Source organism: Bidens hawaiensis, unplaced genomic scaffold, assembly GCF_021521415.1.
Source record: "Bidens hawaiensis isolate Kalapana, Puna unplaced genomic scaffold, B.hawaiensis_p1.1 tig00024843_1, whole genome shotgun sequence".
Taxonomy (NCBI): domain Eukaryota; kingdom Viridiplantae; phylum Streptophyta; class Magnoliopsida; order Asterales; family Asteraceae; genus Bidens; species Bidens hawaiensis.
In genome coordinates, this window is record NW_027493941.1 from 131283 (window position 1) to 154473 (window position 23191).

The 23191-nt window shown below is 36.4% G+C and overlaps 1 protein-coding gene and 1 pseudogene across 1 annotated transcript in view; one reads left to right on the forward strand and one right to left on the reverse strand.

Moving 5' to 3' along the window:
* LOC143570181 (ABC transporter B family member 15-like) overlaps positions 1-23191 on the forward strand; it is a 211481-nt gene that overhangs the window by 50366 nt on the left and 137924 nt on the right. The window lies entirely within an intron of this gene.
* LOC143570185 (putative indole-3-pyruvate monooxygenase YUCCA10) lies at positions 3828-17364 on the reverse strand (annotated as a pseudogene).

Sequence of the window (23191 nt, forward strand, 5' to 3'; positions counted from 1 at the left end):
AGGAACGTCTTTAATTTCTTTTGTCTCGGCCATAGCATTGACAACATATGCCAGGTAGGCACCGCACCCTCGCCTTAACAAACCCTCGGCTTTTATCATCGAAATGATATTAAGCCCATAATTTTCCTTATCACCATAAACCGTCACCGCACTACCATCCAAGGACTTTAACCTTATTATCCTACTCTTACACACTATCTGAGCTTCATACTTAGACAGCCAATCCATTCCCAAGACTACGTCAAACCCTCCTAAGGTTATAAAATACAAGGTAACAGGGAACTCGTGTCCCTCTAACTCTATCTTAGCGTCCTTAACCATTTTCATTATTTTAATCGAAGTGTCACTAGCGGTTTCTACTATAAAAGTTTCAGACACTCGACAACTTTTCATTTTAGCTAATTTAGTAAATGGCGTGGCTACGAAACTTTTGTTCGCACCTGAATCAAACAATACTGAAGCGGAAATACCATTTACTAGAAACGTACCTGTGACGACATCTGGAATCTGCTTGGCTTGTTCTTGAGTCAGCATGTAGGCTCTGGTTCTTGGTCTAGCTTGTTCAGTATCCTTCTTTCCACTTCCTCCGGCTTCGCCCTCAGTACACTCCCTAGCAAAGTGACCCGTCTTGCTGCACTTGTAACACGCGGGCTTAGCATGGCAATCCTGAGCAAAATGCCTCATCTTACCACATTTGTAACAAGCATTAGATCCTACTCTGCATTCCCCTCCATGGGACTTTCCACACTTATGGCACACATCAGAACCAGTGCCCCATTTGCACTCACCATCGTGCATCTTACCACAAGTCCTACACGACCTCTTCTCCCACACCTTCTGCTTCTTATCTTTGGGGTTCCATGTCTGAGTGCCGGGTCGATTCGCAGGAACAACCCATTTCTTATCTTTCTTCTCTTCTTCTACCACAACATCATCCGTAGCCAGGTCTACATAAACCATCTCTGCGAGTTCGACAGCAGAGTCAAAGGTAGCAGGTTTACTTGCCCGGACCAGTATGCGGACTTTCTGTGGCAACCCCCTCACATAGCACTTGATCCTCTTAGCTTCGGTGTTAACCATATCAGGTACCAACCTAGACATTCGGTTGAACTCAGTGGTATACTCACGATGTGTCATCGTTCCAGCTTTCAAGTTCAGGAACTTCATCTCCACCCTCTCAACTTCTGCGTCAGCACAGAACCTCTTCATCACTAACTCCTTCAGATCCTCCCACTTCATGGCCTTAATCTCTTCCCGAGTCTTTCTCTACTCCATACTTTCCCACCAATACATCGCCTCCTCTTCAAACGATTGAGTGGCATAACCGACAGCTTGATCGGGACGACACTCGCTAATGCGGATAATTTTATCCATGGCAGTTATCCATTGCAGAGTAGCGATGCCATCTCCCAAACCAGTTAGCTTCGGCGGGTCACAACCTTTAAAGGACTTATAGTTGCACCCACCTCGGCCTCTCTTCCTGTCATCGACCGTCACAGACTTAACCACACTCGAAGCCTCCCTCTCTCCTTCATCGTCTCTCCTACCATCTCCTTCCTCCCTTTCAGAAGTTCTCTCACGGTCTCCAGCAGACCTCTTCGGGTTCATGTTCTTCACGGCAGTGGCTACAGCTTGAACGATAGCTTCTTGAATTAAGGGATCGAGTTGAACCCCTTCATTGTTTTCAGGGTTTCTTCTAGTTGCGCTTCCTTCAGCTTCGGTGTTGGAAGCTGTTTCTACCGAAGGTTGTTGGGCACGACGAGGCCTGCCACGACGTCTAGTGGGGCCTTCAGTTCTCGCAATTACTCCGGCTCCTACATTTCCTCCCGTTCCAGCCATCGTATTCTAAAAGGGGGAAACACAAACTTCATCACTCAAGGAACTATTTAGTACAAGGATAGTAAGGCTAACAGGTAATAACAGTGGCCAGCTGTGATTAGCTGATCACGTTACTTTCCGTGTCCTATACACTTCCCCTTATGAGTCTATTTGTGTTGGTTCTACTTAAACAGTTAGTCAATCAAAACAATCAATTATTCCTATCCCTATTGTTCACATATCCTTTCCTTATATTTTACATACACCATTTAATCATACATCTTACCTTTACTGAGCTTGCTTGAGCGACACATGGCATTCTCGAACTGGCATCTTCTTTCTTTCCTTACTTAAATCCCATTCTCTGTTCGAGTCTAAGCATGTAGGATGCTTAAATCTCTCAAACTTTTCTCTGATACCAACTTGTAAGGCCCCGTTACCGGTGCCCTACATTTGGTGTTGGATTTACTCATAAACGCAGTTCTAAAATCAGAGTTATTTAAAAACTTTCGCGAAATAATAAAATAGTCAACCATTCGTTACATTTATCCATAATTTTGTCGTCTTAAAACATAACATAAAACATAGTGTCAAAACATCACGACAAATCTTCAGATGCCAGCCTCTTCAGTATTGCCATGTGTCTCCCTCAAGCCAGCTGTCTCAGTCGATTAGCCTGCATGCATACTAAAAGTCAGCTACGCTGAGTGAGTTCTAGTTAATCAAGCAACGTACAATACATTCACATGTTTACATATGTACCTTCCTATTATCATACTTACTTACATACTTACGTACTTTCATTCTTTCTTTCATATTAACATGCATACTCTCATTCATACACATACATTTTGAAGAGCCTTCCGCCCTATAACCTTCGCCGATATTATTAGGTTCGGTCCCCTACATTCACCGATATGATTAGGGTCGGTTCCCTACATTCGCCGATATTATTAGGGTCGGTTCCCTACATTCGCAAGAATTATTAGGGTCGGTTCCCTACATTCGCCGACATTATTAGGGTCGGTTCCCTTGTTCTATCTATACCCTTCGTACCTTTCTATACGTTCATAATTATAACTTCCATACGTCCATACATCATCTATACATCATATATATCAATCATATCTTTATACTATCCCTTGACGGCACATGCAATATCCGAAGATCGTTCATGCATCGTCAAGCATTCATTCATACATAAATCGCATAAGGCATACACTTACCACTTAAGGTAAGGGTATTAACTAATCACATCGAGTATGCACACAGCCCCGAAAACATAACAAGGAAATGGGGCTAGAAATTCACCTGAAGTCGGTTAAGTTCACCGTTAATAGTAATCCCTTTCTTGAGCTGTGCACGGCTAACTGTATAATATATACATGTATCAATTAACTATTGCTACTCATATCGTATTTCTATCTTTATATAACCCACAACGAACGGGGGTCCGGGGGCAGCGCCCCTAGAAGAGGGGTTCTTTGGGTTAACTAGCTCACCCATATATGTAAGAATTAAGTTTTAACTAGCTCACCCACTAACTTGGGTGTTTTGGGTTAACTAGCTAACAAAACGCAAATATGTAACACTCTAAGCTATAGTGGAACATTTTACTGCAGATGACCCGTTTGCTATGGAGAGCCTTGAGCTTCATCTGTAGCATTCGTATGGATAATTGTTTTTTTCAAAACTAATTACATAATAATGTGATATATAAAACGCGACTTACTCCTAATAATAATTCTCAGTTTAGTACAAAATTATAAAAAAAAACTATTGTATGGTTTATAACTGAAAGAGAATCAATAGTCTAGGTAAGATAAGAAAATGTTGATTTACCATTTTACCTTATAGCAATATGATCCAAGTAAAAAGGATTTTCATAGATAGATAGAGTAGACGTTATCATGAGACGGGTGATTCAACAATAACAAAACCAATGTATATAATGTTATTTATTGGTAAATACAGTAAATACATATATTAAAACAAGAGAGAGTCTCCAGTTATTTTGAGACTATACTGAAAATGTGGTTGGCTGTCTTTTGGGCATCAGTGGTAGCTCCGCGTAGGCCTATCTTTCCAAGCCCGACAAAATAAATCCCATTTTCTCCTTTCCAATGATGTGGGTACCTTTGCTTTGGAAACCATCATTCTCTAAAAGACACTCAGCACCCTGCGTGTTTTAACATAAATGCATATTATATTACGGTCAGGGGCGGACCTATGGCTTAGCCAGAGGTGTCGGCCGTCCCCTGTGAAATTTTTATTTCTAGTGTTATATACACGATAAATCTCGATCGACTAATGCGAAATTTCAACACCGACCTGTGTGAAATTTCAACACCGACCCCTTGTGAAATATAAATAAAAAAGAAAAGGAGAAGAGAAAACAAACCGGAGAAAAAATTTCCGGCAATAACTAAAAGTAGAAGATACAAAGTTAAAGAAGAAGGGCTGCAATTTTCTCACTTCACTATTTATAACTGATTTTAAAGTAAATAAGTATACCTAATTACCTAGGGATATGGATTTGATAGCTGGCATCCTTCAATTCAAAGAGATTTAAATACATACTTAAATAATGTGTCATGTTTAATTTGGTAGGTGAGGTGTCAACTTTAAATTCACTCTTTATCTTTGTTTTTTTAACTAATATATTTACTTAAATTTGGTATATGTAATATGTCTAAATTTTATTTTATTTCGTTCTTATATGTTTAATTTTTTTTATTATGTTATTATAGCATTTTTAGAATGTTGAATTTCTCGTGTGTTAGGGACCACACTCTTCGATTTAGAGAGACTTGTTTAAATATTTTTTTCTCTTTTCACTTTGAATATTGTTAACAATACAACATATTTCATCATATAAAGATGCGCTTTTAAAAATATATACATTTGTATCATATATACGTGAAGCTTTAAGATATACTTAACTAAAAACACACATAAAATGCGATTGTCAGAGATGTATAGAATATGCTATTTTGATATTACAAATGGGTTATTTGCAAAGTAAATAATATATAACTTTTATTTATAATTAACCGTCTACGTAAATTGGTACGTGTTTGCGCTTCGGATTGGGCCATGTTACCTCTGTTCGTCACGATTGATGTAATCTTCTTATGGATATATATTGTAATTTGGTTATATGTGACCCTATCCGACCCGATCTGTCCCCGAGTAAAAAAATTTACACCCCCACCCCACACACACACACACATATATATATATTACCGACAATCGATAATCGACTGCCCGAACTTCCGACCCCTGTGAAAAAAATTTCTGGATCCGCAACTGATTACGGTATTACCCATCTAATTATATTACTTCAATCAGTGGCTAAGCTTTGACCCTATGTATAAAAATTTCCATATGAAAACAGGTAAATTTACACTATTGAATAAAAAAATAGACGACGGAGTTGCGAGGCGACTCCGGGCCACAACAATACTTTGCCCTTGACTTCAATCCAATTTTAATGACTTAATTTTTCTTCCCACGCATACAAATACAAAATAATGGCAAATAAAACATTACCTGAAGCCATAAATGCGTTGATCTCTTAAAACCGGTAGCAAACACAATTGCATCAAGCTGATGACATTTTCCATCCTCAAACTCGACTTCGTTTCCTCCCTTAATGCCTTTTAATGCTGGTAAGACCTGTTTAAGTTTTAGAAAGATCAAATTCACGTTTTTTTCCTTCATGAAAAAAGGTGTAGTAAACGTAAATAAGCCTTTATGAAAATCAAAATATCAAACCTGTATTCACTGGACTTGATCTTTTTCACCGTGCCAACGACGGCAACAGGGTACTTACAATCTCTAATTTTGAGCAAAATGGGACCTTCTTTAGGCCTTTGGATACCATAGTTGGTTAGATCTCCATATATTACCTTGCTAATTAGCACTGTTAATGAGTCCACAAAAAGCAATGGTAACAAGTCCAATAGCACGAATAAAGAATTCATCGACCACCATATAAATAAGAATAAAGAATTCATCGACCACCATATAAATAAGACGGGGGCAAGTCTGAGGATCAACCGATAGTGTACGAGGGGATTGCGTTTTTTTCACATTTTATTTGTAGGTCAATTGTTGAAACAACTCTGCAAGAATTAAGCTAGAGCCTAGAGGACAAGAAGATATCAGCGTATAGACACAAAAATATACAATAGTTAAGTTTACATCCACTCCTTGGTATTCAATCAACTGTTAGAGTTTACATCAGACGATCTTCTCTCTAAGACGATAGAGAGGTAACCAACAACTTCTCTCTAGGTATCAATCTTAAGCATGGATCGCCGCTGGATTTAACGTCTCTCTAATATGGTTAAGATTAAAATTAAGTAATTAAGAGTACTGAAAAAAGTTCATACAAACTCACTTCTTCTGTTACTACACATTCTCTTAAATTTAGAATGTGAGATATGTTTAGAAGTTAATATATATCATTTGAATAAGTAAAAGAAAACTATAAATTTCTCACAAAGCGTGCATGGTCACATTACGGTTGGATGGAACGTCATCCATCTCATCTCACAATATTAAAAATAAAAGGAGTTATTGTTCTTTGTAAAATATCATACATAAAAGTATTTCACATTTTCAAACAAAATTTGGAAATGTCAAGCAGAATTAAAGAGTTAGTTAGTGTAACAATATAAAGAGTTGATATTTTCATAAAATACGTAAGACTCCATTTTTTTCAATATTATTTAAACTAAGATGCGATTATGTTAAAACATTGCCACAAACGGAATATTTTATATAATTATATTTACTCTAATAGCTTCTTGACAATACTAATATTTTAAATTCAACGTCTTCCATTCTTGAATGAATTCCGTCACTAAGAGTGACCGGAAAAGATATAACCCCTCGCGGGTGTATCACCTCACCCCCAAATCCAGATACATGTGCATGAATAGGCTTCAACCTCACCTTATCTTCTTCATCGAGCTGCTCAAAGCACTGTTCGTACATTATGTCCGATGTACTGCCAGTATCAAAGAAAACATACTGCGAACGATAATGACCAAAGAGGGCAGTGATTATTAAGGGATTTTTGTTGCAAGGTCCTCCCTTAATTCGTGGAAAAATCACTGGTTCATTTTTCCATTCCTCATCTAGAAATTCTCTCCTCTTCCCACCAACTCTGTGTCCACCTTGAATCATGTGGACATTCAGATCTTTAACTTGTTTTTTGGACGGGCCTTGGTTATCTCGCGCGGGAGCTTTACTAGTCCCTAGTTTTGCACCTTTAACCAAGTGTCCAAGTTTTCCAGACTTTACTACTGCTTCGATTTCATTTTTCAAAGCTACACATTCATTCGTATTGTGACAAATGTCGTCGTGAAATGAACAATGTTTCTTGGCATCAAGGAATGATCTCCTTGTGAGTGGTTGAGGTTTTCTGGAATTCACATTCTCAGTAGTGAGAATCTCTGGGGGAGCTTTCGACAATAGAGTCCAATTTTTGGAGGTCCACGCTGAAGAATTCTGCTTATTCTTATTACCGATCAAAGATCTGGCATCAAATGGTTTTGATACCTCCGTGGACGGCTGGAGTTTGAAATTCTACCTTTGGATTCTGTTTTTGACTGTCAGCACCCCAGGTTTTTTGAGTTCTGGCGAACAACTTTGCTGCTTTCATTATTTCTTCCCAAGACGTGGGCATTCCGTCTCTACCAGTTAGAGTCCAAATTAATTAATTGCTCCTCACATTTTTTCGGAAGGCTCCCAGCAGCATATCTTCACTTACCCTACCGATATTGAGACTCTCGTTATTAAATTGGGTAATGAAGTCTTCGATAGACTCATTATTTCGTCTAACCACGTCCAATATTTCAGACGGGTCACGAGTGTGTTTTCGCTGTTGACTGAAGTGTTGGGAGAATTTAGCAACAAAGTCATCCCAACTCTTAATCTGTCCATCCGGCAGTTTCTCAAACCATTCACGTGCTGTCCGGTGAACGTTAAAGCAAACATGTTGCACCAATAGGGGAGAGTCTAACCGCTGACTCCTCCCACAACCACAAAATTCAACAGATTATCACTAGGATCAGTCATTCCGTTGTATTTTCCCACATACATTGGAATTTTTGTATTAACCGGGAACGGAGCTGTTGCAATACGTGCAATGAATTTTGATTTTTCAGCGAAAGCGGCCGGATGGTATGGCTTAGTAAAGTCTTCCTCAACATCACCATGATAGCCCGCCTAGCGAGCTACCGCTCGCGGATAGCTAGTTGCTCCTCGTAAATGAAGTATGCTATCACCACTGTAATAATTGATGTCACCCGGATGGTATGTTGAATCATGACTTTCATATTCGTCTACGTAAGTAGGTACACGCATGATACTGCGAGGACGTTCACGCATTCTCCATATCTCTTCAGGATCTCTCTCCGTCTGGACACTATGACCAATCTGACTCCTCCGCACCGGGAGAAGAGGGAGATCTTCTGGGAGATTCATCATAAGTCAGAGTACGAGCATGGAGTCGCTCTTCACGCACCCTACGCTCGTACTCTGCGGTGACGTTTTCTTGCTGAATTCGGAGCCACTCATCGGGAGATAAGGGTCCTCTAGCTCTGGAACTACGATGACGAGTTCTCACTGGTTCGGAATATTCAGAATCATCTTCTAGGCCCAATTATGGGCGAGTCCGGCGAGTTTCTCTGGTGATTCGTCCTAGATCGCCAAGATTAGAACCTCCCGGCGCCGTGACGTGTCCTAGGTCAGTTGGAGTAGGACCACCTGGTGTTGTAACACGCTCTAAGATACCCACAATAGTTCGTGAAACAGGTGCAGGAGTTCGTGAAACAGGTGCAGGAGTTTCCGTCGGCCCTTCGTGAAATCGACTCATATCATACGAACCAACAAAAACAAGAGATTATCACAGCTCTAACACGAGCATGGATGGCGCCAATGAAGAAACACGGATCTAATCCCCTTAACGCGTCCTAGATCCAATGAGTCCACGAGGTAGAATACAACAACAACAACCAACAACGATACGAGCACAATCTCCCGGAGTCCAGTGACAGAAACCTGCAAAACAGACACCGTGAGCTCGTTACGGGAAGGACAAGAGGGGGGGGTCTTTCCGTAACCACTCTCCGGTGTGAGAATAAGTACAATTCTAAGGAGAGAAAGTACTTAAGTATTTAGAGTAAATAGTGGGGAGTGCATGAATACCTCAAGGAGATTGTGAATGTATTTATAGCGAAGAGTGTGGGAATGTGATTGGGCCAGTTGTCCCCTTCTAGAAAATGCTTTCGTAACCACCTGGACACGTGCCTTTATATGATATGTTGAGCTACACATTGCATGTGCATGGGTATAAAAAACTGGACACGTCTCGCTCTATGATAGGACGAGTTAACCATGGCCATGTGCACTGTTATAACAACCTGGCCAGCTGTCCTTTATTCATTGATCGAAGGGTCACGTATTCTTCAAGTAACAATCTTGGTAGCTCTTCTAGAAGGTGGTTAGTTATTTACATTTGTCCTATGGCATTACCTTTCGAATATCCTGGCGGGTGAAGATGGTACCCTGCGGATGATTTCTGAGGATGTCTGGATGCTTCCGCGCATGGTCCCTAGGATGTATTGTCGTTCTTCCTTTAGTGGGTTATGCGGGTGATCCATATGCTCCGCGGGTGCCGTATGAGGAGCTTCCCTCTGACCCGCGGGTGATACTTAAGGCTATTTGGATCTTTTTGGTACCCTACCTCTATAATAGCATAAATAAATTTTTTATTTTGAGTGATCATTAAAATGCTTAGCATAAATCATTTTTCCTCGGTTTGTGTTTGGTCCATATTTGGTGGTTTGTACTTAGTTATATGTTTATTGGTTTTGGTTGTATGTGTTATATGTAAACCGAAATCCATAAAGGATTTCGGTGGGCTTTGGGCTCTACTTGGGCTTGGTAGTTAGCTTCCCTATATATAGAGAATATGTGTATAGGGTTTAGGGTTGCTAGTTGTTCAAATTGAGAGAAACTGTAAATCAGTAAGAGCTACCATCTAGAGAGCATAAGATTCTGTGTGAATCGGTTTATGTATTAGATGATTTATTGTTAATATAATCGTATGCATTGAAACCATATTACATAGTGTTCTTCATTTATATTGTTCTTGAATCACCACGTTAACTAGATTTCGCATATTTGACGTGTTTGGTTGATATCATATTGTAGTGATCCAGATTCGGGACTTACAATTGGTATCAGAGCCTTTGACGAATTCAGGCTCGCTATTGTGATATCAACGGATTTAAGATATCAAGTTTGGGTGGTTCTTACTGTTTCCGGCGAACTGTTGATCGGAGAAGAAGAAAGAAACTATTTTTGTGAACTGATTGCTCAAAGTTTGGAAACAAATCAAAATCCAAATTTTCCAGAAATTTGTTACAAGTTAGTTGAGATATCTACTGGTTTTCGGCCATTGTGAGTTCTTGGAAACATTACTCATTTTTGTTCTCGGCTCACACTGTTCTCGGTGATTGAGTGTTCTCGGCCATTGTTTGCTCTCGGAAAATTAGTGATTTCGGTCAACGAATTGACAGTCTTGAGTTCTCGGTCAATCAGAGTTTTCGGTCAAAAACTTTGGTCAACACCTTAGGTTCTCGGTCAACGAATTGACAATTTTGAGTTCTTGGTCAACCAGAGATTTCGGTCAGATTTCGGCCACAAACATTGTTCTCGGCTGCTGGTTATTCTCGGTCAAGAATTGATCTCGGTCAGAAAAAGGGAGTTTTCGGTCAAAGTCACCAGTTCTCGGTCAAGAATTGATCTCGGTCAAAATTTGTTCAATTTCTAAGTTTTCGGTCAACACTTAGCCAATCAGTGTTCTCGGTAAAACTTGGTCATCATTAAGGGTGTTCGGTCAAGTATAAGTGTTTTCAGCCATTTTTAGCTGTTCTCGGTCAACATCTGTTTTCGGTCAACAGTTGTTCTCGGTCAAGCTTTTCTGTTCTCGGCCAATCTTTGTTCTCGGTATTAAAAAAAAAAGTTTTTTGGCGGGAAAAATTTTCTTGAACAAAATTTTTCCAGAATACTCCTTATAAGTAAAAACTCTTTTTTGAAAACTTTGGCGAAAATATTTTTTTTCGGGTGATTTTCGGTGAAATTTTGACGGGAAATTCGAAAAAATTTGTTTTGAACGAAATTTTTCCTAGACACTTCTCTTGACTGGGACATTATTCTTGAGAATTTTGGTAATCATATTTTTTTTCGAGAAATTTTGGCGGGAAAAACAGTTTAATCTATTTAATTACTCAATGGATTCTTCACAACTCGTTTTTAAACCATGTTCTTTAAATTGTGGTGAGAAAATAGAAATGTATAAGCTTCATAATGACAATCTAATTAGAGATATGGAAAGAATAAAATCAGAGAATTTTAAACTTAAGAAGAATGAAAAGGGTTTTCTAGACAAAATAGAAGCTCAAAACAAGGACATTAAAAAGCTTAAGTCTGATTTTAGTATAAAGAGTTGTCATTACCTAGATGCCAAACAAGAAATTGCTGAGTTAACTGCTAAACTGGAAGCTTCCAAGTTAGAAATCTTAAATCTAACTAGTAAGTTTGAAAAAGCTGAACTTGATTTTAAAAAATTCGAGGGTTCCAGTAAAGTAGTTAACTCAATGATTGAAAATCAATTGTGGTGGAAGGAAAATGAAGGTGAGGGAATAGGATACAGTCAAGTTCCCCCACCTTACAACCACAATTATGTCCCTACCCCTGTCACTAAAGAGCATGAGAAAAAGATAAAAGACATGAAGTATGGTAAACAGGTTCAATCTGAAACTGTTGGATCAGGATCCCTAGAGGAAATCAAGCCTGTTTTTGAATGTGTGAACAATTTTGATGCTTCTACTTCATGTGCAGATATAGTAAATGATGTAGCTTCTGATAGTAAAGGGGTTCAGGCTAGTGAAAATGAATCTCATTCTAACGTGCCATCAAACTCAGATGACACCACAACTCAAAATTGTACTAACAATAATACACAGAGTTGTGGCGACAAAGGGAAGACACGTAAGAAATCAGCACAACAAGGACAGTCTCGTCCTCATATATCCTCCGGATGTCAATGTGTTGATAAATCAGTGGGTGATTTTTATAACAAGAGGCAAACATGTTACCACTGCGGCACGCCAGGACATATAGCCAGAAATTGTGTTCATCGTCTATATGTCCCCTATTACAAGCAAAATCAGAAGGATGTGCAAGGGGCAAGAAGAATGGAAAAACCTTTCCTAAGAAGGAATTCCAACATGAGCTAGTGTTTACGTGGACTTTAGAAGAAGGATGAAAATGTGTTTCATCTGCGGGAACGACAAGCATTTGGCAAAGGAGTGTCACTACCGTGTTGTTAATAGACAAGATCCTCAGGTGAAAGGTAACAGGTTTCAACCGAATCTAGTGGTTAAACAAAATGCTTATTTTAGAAAACCACGAGTATCTGTACAATGGGTCACAGATACTCAAGGATTCAAAGTTAATATGACAGGTCTGCACTCAAATGATTTAGAAACTGTTAAAAGAAAATTAAATTTTCAGAAATCAAAGAGTGTTGAGAGTTCTAAGAATTTGAATTTGAATTGTTCCACTCCAAAGTCTGTTCTTCCAAATTTCACTAAACCAAGACAGACTTGGAGACTTAAAACTCAGCAAACAGAATCTGTATTAACAAATGATTCTGTTAAAGATGGGAAATATATGAGTTGGCAAGAGGTCACATATGCTGATGCTCAAGGGAACCCCAAGACATTTATGACTTGGGTTCCTATGTCCAACTGATCCCGCTATGCGTGTAGGAACAACCACATCATTGTTTATTAAATGGGTTGTTCCAGGCACAAGACATGGCAAATATCCATTGTTTTTAAATCTTAAACCATAAAATGGATTATTTGTTTCCTGGACGGGATTTTATGGTGATAGAACGTTTTTAATATGCTCTCTAAGTGTGTAGGAACAAATCAGGGAATACATTGCATATTAAAAGGTTTGTTCCAGACATTCAACTCGCAAGGATGCAGAATCTCAAAACAAGCTTATTCCTAGGGGGAGATTCTCACAAATGAAAAATGATGTCTTGAAGATAAAAGGTAACCGTATCACTTTGGTATGAAAGATTGATCAACCAAAAAGATTTTAAAATTTTAAATTCTAGAATTCAAAAATATGTTCTCATATAGTTTTTTCAAGTATAGTGTATTTTGTTTCAAAAATGAGAAAATGACTTGAACGTGCATGAGAAATGATAGTACATCGGTTGGCTGACTATCACACTTCATAAAAGTTTTTATTAAATATTACGTTTCGACGATTGAGTCTTTTTGAGGTTAAATTTGTACATAAAAATTTTTGCACAAATTTAGGGGGAGAAATTTAAAAAATTCAAAAAGAGTGTGTGTGCGTTTAATAATAAAAAAAAGTCTATGTCTTTCAAACTTCACTCTCGCTTAAAATTATGTCGGCTGCTCAAGTTTGAAGAACATATACTTGTATATGTTTGGTCCGGTGATCTACTTGTAGATTCACAGGATAGCCATTTGTCTAAAGAATGAAAGCATCCGGGGTGATTGTGATGTGTTTTTGTGTTTTGAATTCTTTCACTTAAAATTATGTCGGTGATTCCAAGTTGGAGGGACACGCATTTTCATATGTGTTTTGGTCCTGTTAACCACTAGTGGTCATACGGGATAGCCATTTACCTGAAAATTGAAGAGTGGCCGGGGTGACTGAGTTCTTAACGTGCGTGTCTTCTGTAATTTTATAGGAAGTGATATCATTATTCAGTTAACAGCTTTTTAGAAGCCTAAAAATATTTTCAAATGAAATTTGATCCAACCTTTGGAAAATGATAGATAAATTGTTTTTGTGTGCCTAACGGGTGAAGTTATTAAGCTTAAAAGACTCTAGAACAGTCATTGATTTGTATGGTAGCTTTCCATGATGCGTAAAAGTTGAAGTGATATAAACTAAATATGCTAAACTTACTGTGGAGAGTCATTTTGAAGACATGTGCATGTCTCCATATAAATCTCTCCGAATGATAGGCAGAAAAGCAATTACCCAGTCATACACGAGCCGTTGGTATTTGGTCCCCAAAATGATGTATCTTATTGAGAATGACAAAGAACAAATGTGAACAAAATTACTGTAAATATATAATCAACCAAAAGTTGATAAATGTTCACAAGCTTTTGAGAAAAACACAAACATGAGGGTTAATAACAGAATTACAGGGGTGGAGGCAATAATATAAGTCCTTTATCATCCCGAATGAAAGGCCTGTTAATTGAACTGTAAGTCCAACGTTCAACCTCAAATATGTTTGCAAATTTGAAAAGAAAAATCAAATAAATAAGTTCTGTCATTAAAAGTTTTTAAACCAAATCTAGGGGGTTGGAGTCAAATTGGGGTGATCTGGGGAAAGCCAAATACGCTTTGAGAAGAGATAGGAGGCATCACAGGTCCATGAGTGATGTCCATCTAAGCTTTATGCCGAACTGAACCTTAATCATATCACTGATGCAATGAAAATCATGCTAAGTACGTTATACTTGCTATCAACCTGTCTATTATGTCATAATAACGCTGGACATGAATCTTTGTGAAAGCACCTTAAACAATATGATTCCATGTTCGGATCTTTTCATAAAGGCGGCATTTTTATCAAAAACTGATATTTGATCCAAAATTTTTGTTAAATTATAAGAAGACCGGGTGATTAAATTGGTTTTATTTGTTTTTTTGGTTTCATTTATTTTATTTTTTACTTCTTGATTACTCTTGTCGAAACAAATGTGTTAAGAAATTGTTTGGAAGTTTTCAGCTCATGAAATCTGATATCGGTTATTGTGTTTAGTTGGTTTAGCTGGTATGATCTCATTTCAAGTCTTTTCAAGAAAATCATTAAAAAAAACAGAAAAAAAAATATAAAAATTACAAAAATAAGAAAATTACAAAAAAAATGTCTGTCTTATTTTGTTTTATTTAATTGTTTTCAAAATATCTTGGTTGATCTTTCTATCAAAGTTGATTGTTCTTTCAAGACTGATTTCTTGCAACGGAAGCATATGAAGTATCTGAGACTCAAATTGGATGATGCTATCAAAAAGGGGGAGATGGCAGAGTATTGGATGCAGATGCTGAAGTTGCTGATCATGTTCAAATTGTTGATCACTGAAGTTGCTGATTATGTTCTAGTAAAGATTCTAAAGATCTTGAAAGCATCAATCTAAGGGCAAGATTGTTGGGTCATAAATTGGTTAGACTGACGCACATCAAAAGGCCACGACATGATCAAGATTAAAGTGATATAAACGAAGACGAGTTGAAGAATTACATTAGTGTAATACCGAAATCCCTATGAATTTCGGTTAGGCTGGTCTGAAGTGACATAAACAAGAACGAAGTTACAAACCAATGGGGAGATTGTTGGGTCCATATTTGGTGGTTTGTACTTAATTATATGTTTATTGGTTTTGGTTGTATGTGTTATATGTAAACCGAAATCCACTTTGGGCTCTACTTGGGCTTGGTTGTTAGCTTCCCTATATATAGAGAATATGTGTATAGGGTTTAGGGTTGCTAGTTGTTCACATTGAGAGAAACTGTAAATCAGTAAGAGCCACCATCTAGAGAGCATAAGATTCTGTGTGAATCGGTTTATGTATTCGACGATTTATTGTTAATATAATCGTATGCATTGAAACCATATTACATAGTGTTCTTCATTTATATTGTTCTTGAATCACCACGTTAATTAGATTCCGCATATTTGACGTGTTTGGTTGATATCATATTGTAGTGATCTAAATTCGGGACTTACAGTTTGAATGCATCTCAAATGCTCAAATTGTCAATTTGGATTGAAACATGAAAGGTGAAAAATTCGTTTTCACCGGACCGAGTTCGGTGGCAACAAAGACAAAGACGAATCATGCATCAATCATCATCAAGACGTAAACTTTGTATCCGTCTTGAATTCAACCAGGAGCATAACATCCTACGGTCATAGTATACATTCATCTTCTTCAATTTGCCAATCTACCTCTTTGTATTAGTCTTGAATTCAACCATTAATTTCTTTTATGGTTATATTTTTGTTTTTCAATAAACGGGTGATATGATCAAATCTCTTAACATAATTAAAGGATGGGCCACCCAAGCGCAAATTGAAATGACAAATAGAAAAACCAATGTATCCCGGACAGTTTCAAAATTCAAGTGATAATTAATAAAGCGTTTACACTTAAGTCTTCATCCTCTCTATAACTAAACTAACAAATATATTCTTCAAAACGTGTACAAAAGTTTCTCTCTCTATCTTTATCTTACTCGCAACTATTTAATTTAACAAAAATTATAATTTAATTTGACTCATGTGGTTTATGTCCTATAGCCCATTCATCTCAAAATGGATTTTTTTGGACAAATGAACCCATAACGTTTAACTTTATTAGCGGTTTGGCCCCTAGGTCTATAAATGGTAAAATTTCCTTTTTTGTCATGTGTTCATTTTATCACTTTTATTTTATAGATTTGACAAAAGGTTATTATTAATTAATTAATTAACCATCTTAATTGTTTCATAAATATGTATATTAATTAGTTTATTTTTCTCATTTATTTGAATAAATTATATATTTTTCTCATTTTTAATTTACTTATTTTTTTTAAAAAAAATTAATTAATCAAACAACTTATTTGTTTTATAAAGATTTATTTTTTACACTTTTTATAATTTATTTGTTTTCGTTTTTTCTATTTCATAATAATAATAATAATAATAATAATTACCAGACTTCTGACGACGATGGAGGTTTTTGCACCTTGGTTTGACAGATCAAGCGCAATTTCCATGCCGGAATTACTAGCTCCAACCACCAAAACCTTCTTGTTCTCATATCCGGTCCCAGGCTTATACTTGGTCGAATGAATAACTTCACCTTTAAACTCACTCAACCCATCAACCTCTGGTGTAACCGGATCAGTGTTTTCTCCCGTGGCCACCACCAAAAACCGCCCCACGTGGCAACGAACACCACCGCCATCCCCCACCGTTGCCTTCACCTCCCATTTGCTTGCATGTTCATCATACTTTGCAAACTGCACGGTGGTTCTAAACTCCGGGTGAATATTAAAATGGGAAACGTAATGGTCCAAGTATTCCACGAAATCGGCTCCGGCAACATAGTTGGGAAAAGTTGGTGGGAATGGCATGAAAGGAGGTGAAGCCGATCGTATGCTTTTTTGTTGTATAATGAAGCAATGCAGTCTTCTCTTTCGAGTATGATGTACGGGATCGAGTGTTGGTGGAGGCATGCGGCGGTGGAAAGGCCTGATGGGCCTGCACCGACGATCAGCACCACCTTTAAAACAAACTTCTCATATATATTTAACGATACTAGCACTTGCCATCAACTACACGTTTTTGTTTTGTTTTAACAATATTTTAATGCCACTTCTTCGTTGGATTACCCAAATTTGTGGCATGGTTCATGTGCGATTAGTCAACTATTATTTTATTTCTTTGGTTTCAATCCCAAAGAAAACTTGTAATATTTTTTATTTTGGAGCGGCTAAACATGTTATAAACATGGTAACTGTTCAAACTATATATAAAAGAGAAGTTTGGTGTCGTTAACTAATTTTTAGTATTTGTAGCATAGCGAACGTAACGATAACTAACCTATAACGTTAATTTTTGTTTACGTAATGGAAGCAGGTTGAATTCGTGTAAACTCATTGTATCAACGTTCAGGACTGACAATGCTAGGGTTTTGATGCCATTTGTTTTTTTTTGTTTTAGTTCCAGTATCATAACGAACATAACAAAAACCGACCACGTGCCAATTTTCTTTTTTATTTTTTTGTTTTAATTACGGTACCGTAACGAACGAGAAAGAAACCGACCAAATTCGTGTAAAGTCACTGCCTTTTGTTTTAGTTCCACTATCACCGTAACGAAAACTGACCAACTACCATTTTTGTTTTAGTTCTGGTATCGTAAGAAACCGACTGAATTCACGTCGACTTATCATCTCAACGCTCGAGACCGACAACGCTTGAGTTTTACCACCACCTAGATTTTACCGACCCACCCACCTGACGCAACGCGTCAGATAAATTCCTAGTTATGATATAGTTAAGAAAATTATTATTAAATTTGGGCCTCTTAAGAAGTGTTATGAAATATGATGCATGATTTTTTTTTATTATTATTTTATCAAAATTCTGAATTATAAAGAAACTAGTTTTTCTACCTCGCGTGTTGCGCCGGGCAGCTAGCAAAATCCCAGCGTTGAAACACGGGCGTTGATAAGACCCGAGCATTACGATAATGAGTCGACACGAATTCGATCAATATCGGCTGCATTCATTACAATATAGACATCATTGGTAAATTTGAGCGTTAAAACCCAAAAAATTAATTCGTCAAATTAACGTAGAAGAAAACAAAATATTTAAGACAATGTTTATTTGGTTGGAAAACTCGGGCGGTGGTAATACACAAGCGTTGTGATCCCGCGGTAACTTGACACGAATTCGGTCGGTTTTGATTACGTGCATTGCGGTACCGGAACTAAAATACGAAAAAATATAAAAATTGAGACGGGACCAACGACCAATTTTATTTTATTTTTTGTGTGTGTGTGGGGGGGGGGGTGGTTGTCAGTATACTTGAGCATTGGTAGAACCCGAGCGTTGTCGGTCATGAGCTTTAAATAAGGTCGCGAGTTTGCGCGAACTCGGTTGGTTTTTTTTTCAGGTTTGTTAAGGTACCGAAACTAAAAAAAATGACGTTTGATCAGTTTCCATTACGTTTATTATGGTAATTGAAAAAAAAACAAAATTCATCAAACAATGCCGCCAAGTGCGGCACCAAAGTTTTATTTTATATTATAGTAATAATAATAATGTCAATTTTAATGATTTTAAATAGCCAATTTGAATTTTAATAATCTCATCATTTCGTAGTTGATCGATAGTCTCACTTTAAAAAATGCTTGTCGCTGGTCTTACTTTTCGCCATATTTTTTTCACTGGACCTCTGTTAATAAAACACTTAATTTCGTTAAGTTTTTTCCAAATTTTAAACTAATGTTTTAGGTTTTTTATCGGAAAGAGAGTACGAGCCGATACATGTAAAACTTATCTCTACACGACGCTTTAAACAATATCGTTTTTGTTAATTGAAAGTGTAAACACTAAACATCTGAATTGAAGCAACGTTTCGCCATTTAGAGCACCACTTCGAGATAAGTTGACTCTAACCATACGACGCTCGGTGATTAGAGTCAACCCGCTACTCTAAGCTCCTGTCATTCGAATATTAGAGTGCGGGTGCGATTATAGAAGTATCGATTATAATTAAACACTCACGTCGTTCGAAATGTTTAAATCTATAATGATTTTGCGTTCATAGACACACAAAATATTATTTGTTCTTTTATCAAAATTAGAATCTAGTAGAGTTTTAAAAGGTGATAGAACTTAATTAGATAAAATTAATAAGTTGACCAGGATTATTAACATTCTAACAAATACTGGAATAGAAGCGCTTAAGATCAAGAATCACACAACTAAATCATTCAAACAAACGAATCACATAATCATTTACATCAATTTTGAGTCACAATCAAAGAAAATAAAACCCAAACAAATTAGAACGATATGACGGCTAAATAAACCTTTAAGGAGAAAACATTAAATTAAATGCTTACTAAATAAAAGGACGCATATCTTCTTGTAATTCCAATTGTTGCCTCTTTTTTCGACCTTCTGTAGCCGTCAAAAGTGAAAGTCTACTCACCCATCTTTTCTTTTTATTTTCTTAAGGACTACTTTTTCATCCATCTCCCGATTATTGTACATTAGCGCATCCATATATCTATACTATATTAAAATAGTTTCAACAAAAACTCTTAAAAACAAGAGTTTTACAACCCTTATTGCACATTTTACAACTCCTGATGCATTGCTCACGCATACTAAAGAAGGTTTAACTTCAAAATTTGAATTCCCCCCAATATCTTCAAACATGCATACTCGCTAGATCTAAGTTTTCTTTTCTTTCTTCAAAAATTGCTTCCCTTGCAATTGGTAAAGAGAAATAGAAGAATTTGATGGTATACTATTCTTATACGCAAAACCTAAATTATCACATTGTAGATTGTGAAATTAATGATTTTATGTTGTAATTTGAAGTATAGTTGGGTTCTATCAATACGTCCATGCCCCTAATTCTGAAGACTAAGGTATTTCATTCCCTTCTTATACCTTCAACCAATTTAACCTAAAATTCTTGTTTGATTCACAGTCAGAACCATCGATTTAATCCATGTTCATCTCCAACGCCTTCATTTGAAATCGGCCTATGACCTTTGGTATCGGAGCTGTTAGGTATGTTACATGCCTCTTACGCCTTGGAGTTGTTAGGTAAATTTTCTGATAATGTGTAGGCTACGTTAGATGGTATTTCTGATAATGTGATTTGTTGCCTCCTACTAGGTTTTGATATTGAAGAAAATTGGCTAAAAGGTTCTGCACTTTTTTGAGCATGGATTTTCTTATTTCTTCACAGGCTGCATAATAATATGGGGGCGATGATGGCGACGATTGGCGTTGTGTTCAGATAAATTTATCTAATTGGTATTTATTTGAGCATAATTTTTTTAATTGTGTATTTTAATTTTTTAACTTATGAATAATTGTAGTAACTACCAGTGGGCACTCAGTCTAAGGTGTGGGCGCTACCAGAGGAAAAATGGTTACTTGCAGGTACAGTGGACTGTTATTAGAAGCTAACTGGATTGGGTAACGGATCAAACATGTAACTTTTGTACGGGTCAAAGTAGGTCGGGTTGACCCTAAACACTTTGCGTCAAAATTAAAATTATATAAATTAGTTACTAATTACTAAGTGTGTTTGGTATGGTTATTGAAGTTATATATTTGTTCATCAATAATCTAATTTTTTGAATAAAAGGTTTTATGCATTAAAAATACTCTTTGGATGCTGGATTGTAAACGATCTGCATGAACACGAATGGAGCATATTCGTGTGTGTTCTTTTAACGTTAATGGAACAAACATTTGAATATGAACAATTAAACCAATGGGGTTTTCTTGATAAAATTAATTTTTAGCCGGATGTATTGGGCTTAAAAAGGTACTAGAACTAAACTAAGTTGTGATGGGTCAAGAAGTTTTAACCGAATATATCAACGAACGTAAAAGAACTTAAACAAATGCAAACTAACGAATTTAAATTAACGAACGTTCATAAACATAAACCAATGAGTGTGAGATGTGTTTGGATTTGTTTGTTTTGGTAATGGACAAAAGTTTTTGTTCATGTATGTTCGGTTAGATTTGTAAACAATTTAAGCTCATTTAGTTAGTAATGAGTCAAGGTAAGCTCGAATCGGCTCGTTTATCTGGCTTGCTAATTGGCTCATTTAGATTAAATTACATTTTTAAAATAAATAAAAATATTTTAGAACCAAGACTGATTGTAATTTAACCTGTTTTTCTATTGTGTGTACAGAGTGTTGTTTATCTAAAGAACGATAGAGAAATGGAAGTTGCACATTCAGATGCTGTAGCCACTGGCCGCTGGTGAGACTAAGGTGAGTTGACATTTTTATTATTTTTAGATTACTTTTGTATAGATGTAACAGTTAATGAGCTCGAGCTTGTTTTATTATTTATTTTAAAAAAAGCTCAAGCTTTTGTTTAGGCTCATTTAATAAACGAGCTCGAGCCGAAGCTTCACATATTGAGCTCAAGCTGGCTCGTGAGCCTAAACGAGCTTATTTTTATAATTTTTTTTATTTAACATATTAATGTTATAACTGTTATTATACATAAAAATATGAAAAAAAATTAATTAAATAACATATACTATATTATTTATAAATATATGTAAATAATTATAGAAATATATAATTACTATTTATTAAATAAATAATAAATGAGTTGAGCTTGAGCATGACAAACTACTCACGAGCCAAGCTTGCGCCTTCTTAAATTAATATAAGCTGAGCTCGAGCCTAAATGGATTTGTATGACAATGTTGCTAATATGAATATATAATCATTGATCTAATACTGCTCTCCTATTACAGTCTTGCATACTTGACGCATAAATTGATGGTGGACAAGGAACTGGTAAGTTTAACACTTTCTTTGTTTCTCAGAACGTTTAGTCTATAACATATATATATTTTTATTAAAATTTTGTTTATTGTTGGTAATTTTTGAAATGCAGGTTAGAAGACTTTTTTCTTGTGTCAATCGGTTCTGCATAAAACTGGAACATTAACATTAAACATGGTAAGTCTCTTTGTTTTCTTGTATTGTATTGTTATTTTTGTCATTCCAAAAAATCTCACAGATTGAAGTATATAGTATACATAAAATAATTAGTAAATGTACTCTAATTGTTTATTATTTAATAGTAAATAAATGAGCCGAGCTCAAGCCAAACTTGAGGTAAGAAATGTTACTTTTGATTATGCAATGACTGGTCAACTCACATTACTATTGTCATATTGTGTTTTAAGAGCTGTACTCCTTAACTTGAAGTCTTTTTTTTCAAACTACCGTCAAATTACCGCGGGGCATAATCTTGTTGCATGGGCATAATTTGGCAGAGAATGAGGCATCTTTTTGTTGTCTTGCTTGATCTCAAAAAAGTCTTCGTGTAGGTTAATAATTCATATGATTGGGATCTAAGGTGGTGTTTCTCACGCTACTAGAGCACTTGTACCTGCAGACAATACATGATGTCATCTGGTAGACCGGTTTATGGCTACATCTGTTGTGAGGACTGCAACAGTGTCAACAAAGGGTTTAGGACTTTGTTTTTTTGTCTTTTATTTTTTTAGTTTGGTATATTACAGGACAATTAGTTCTTTTTAACCAACTTGACATATTTGTTAATAAGAGTTTGTCAAAACACAAATCTTTTGCTAGATGAAACCATGTGACTTATACATTCAATTTTGTATAGGCAGGCCACATCAATGCTACGAAAAAGAAAATTAACAGACGAACTATATAATATATCACAGGATGACCGATAAACTAACGAAAATGAGTACCACGTTTTAACTTGTCACGCTTCCGCTGCATCGTGCGGGTATCTACTAGTATACATAGATATATATATATATATATTTCATGTGTTTGAGATTATGTGCCACTCTAATCATATATATATATATATTTCATGTGTTTGAGATTATGTGCCACTCTAATCACTGTATATTACTTTATCCAAATCAAATTGATATACGCATTCATATACCAACACA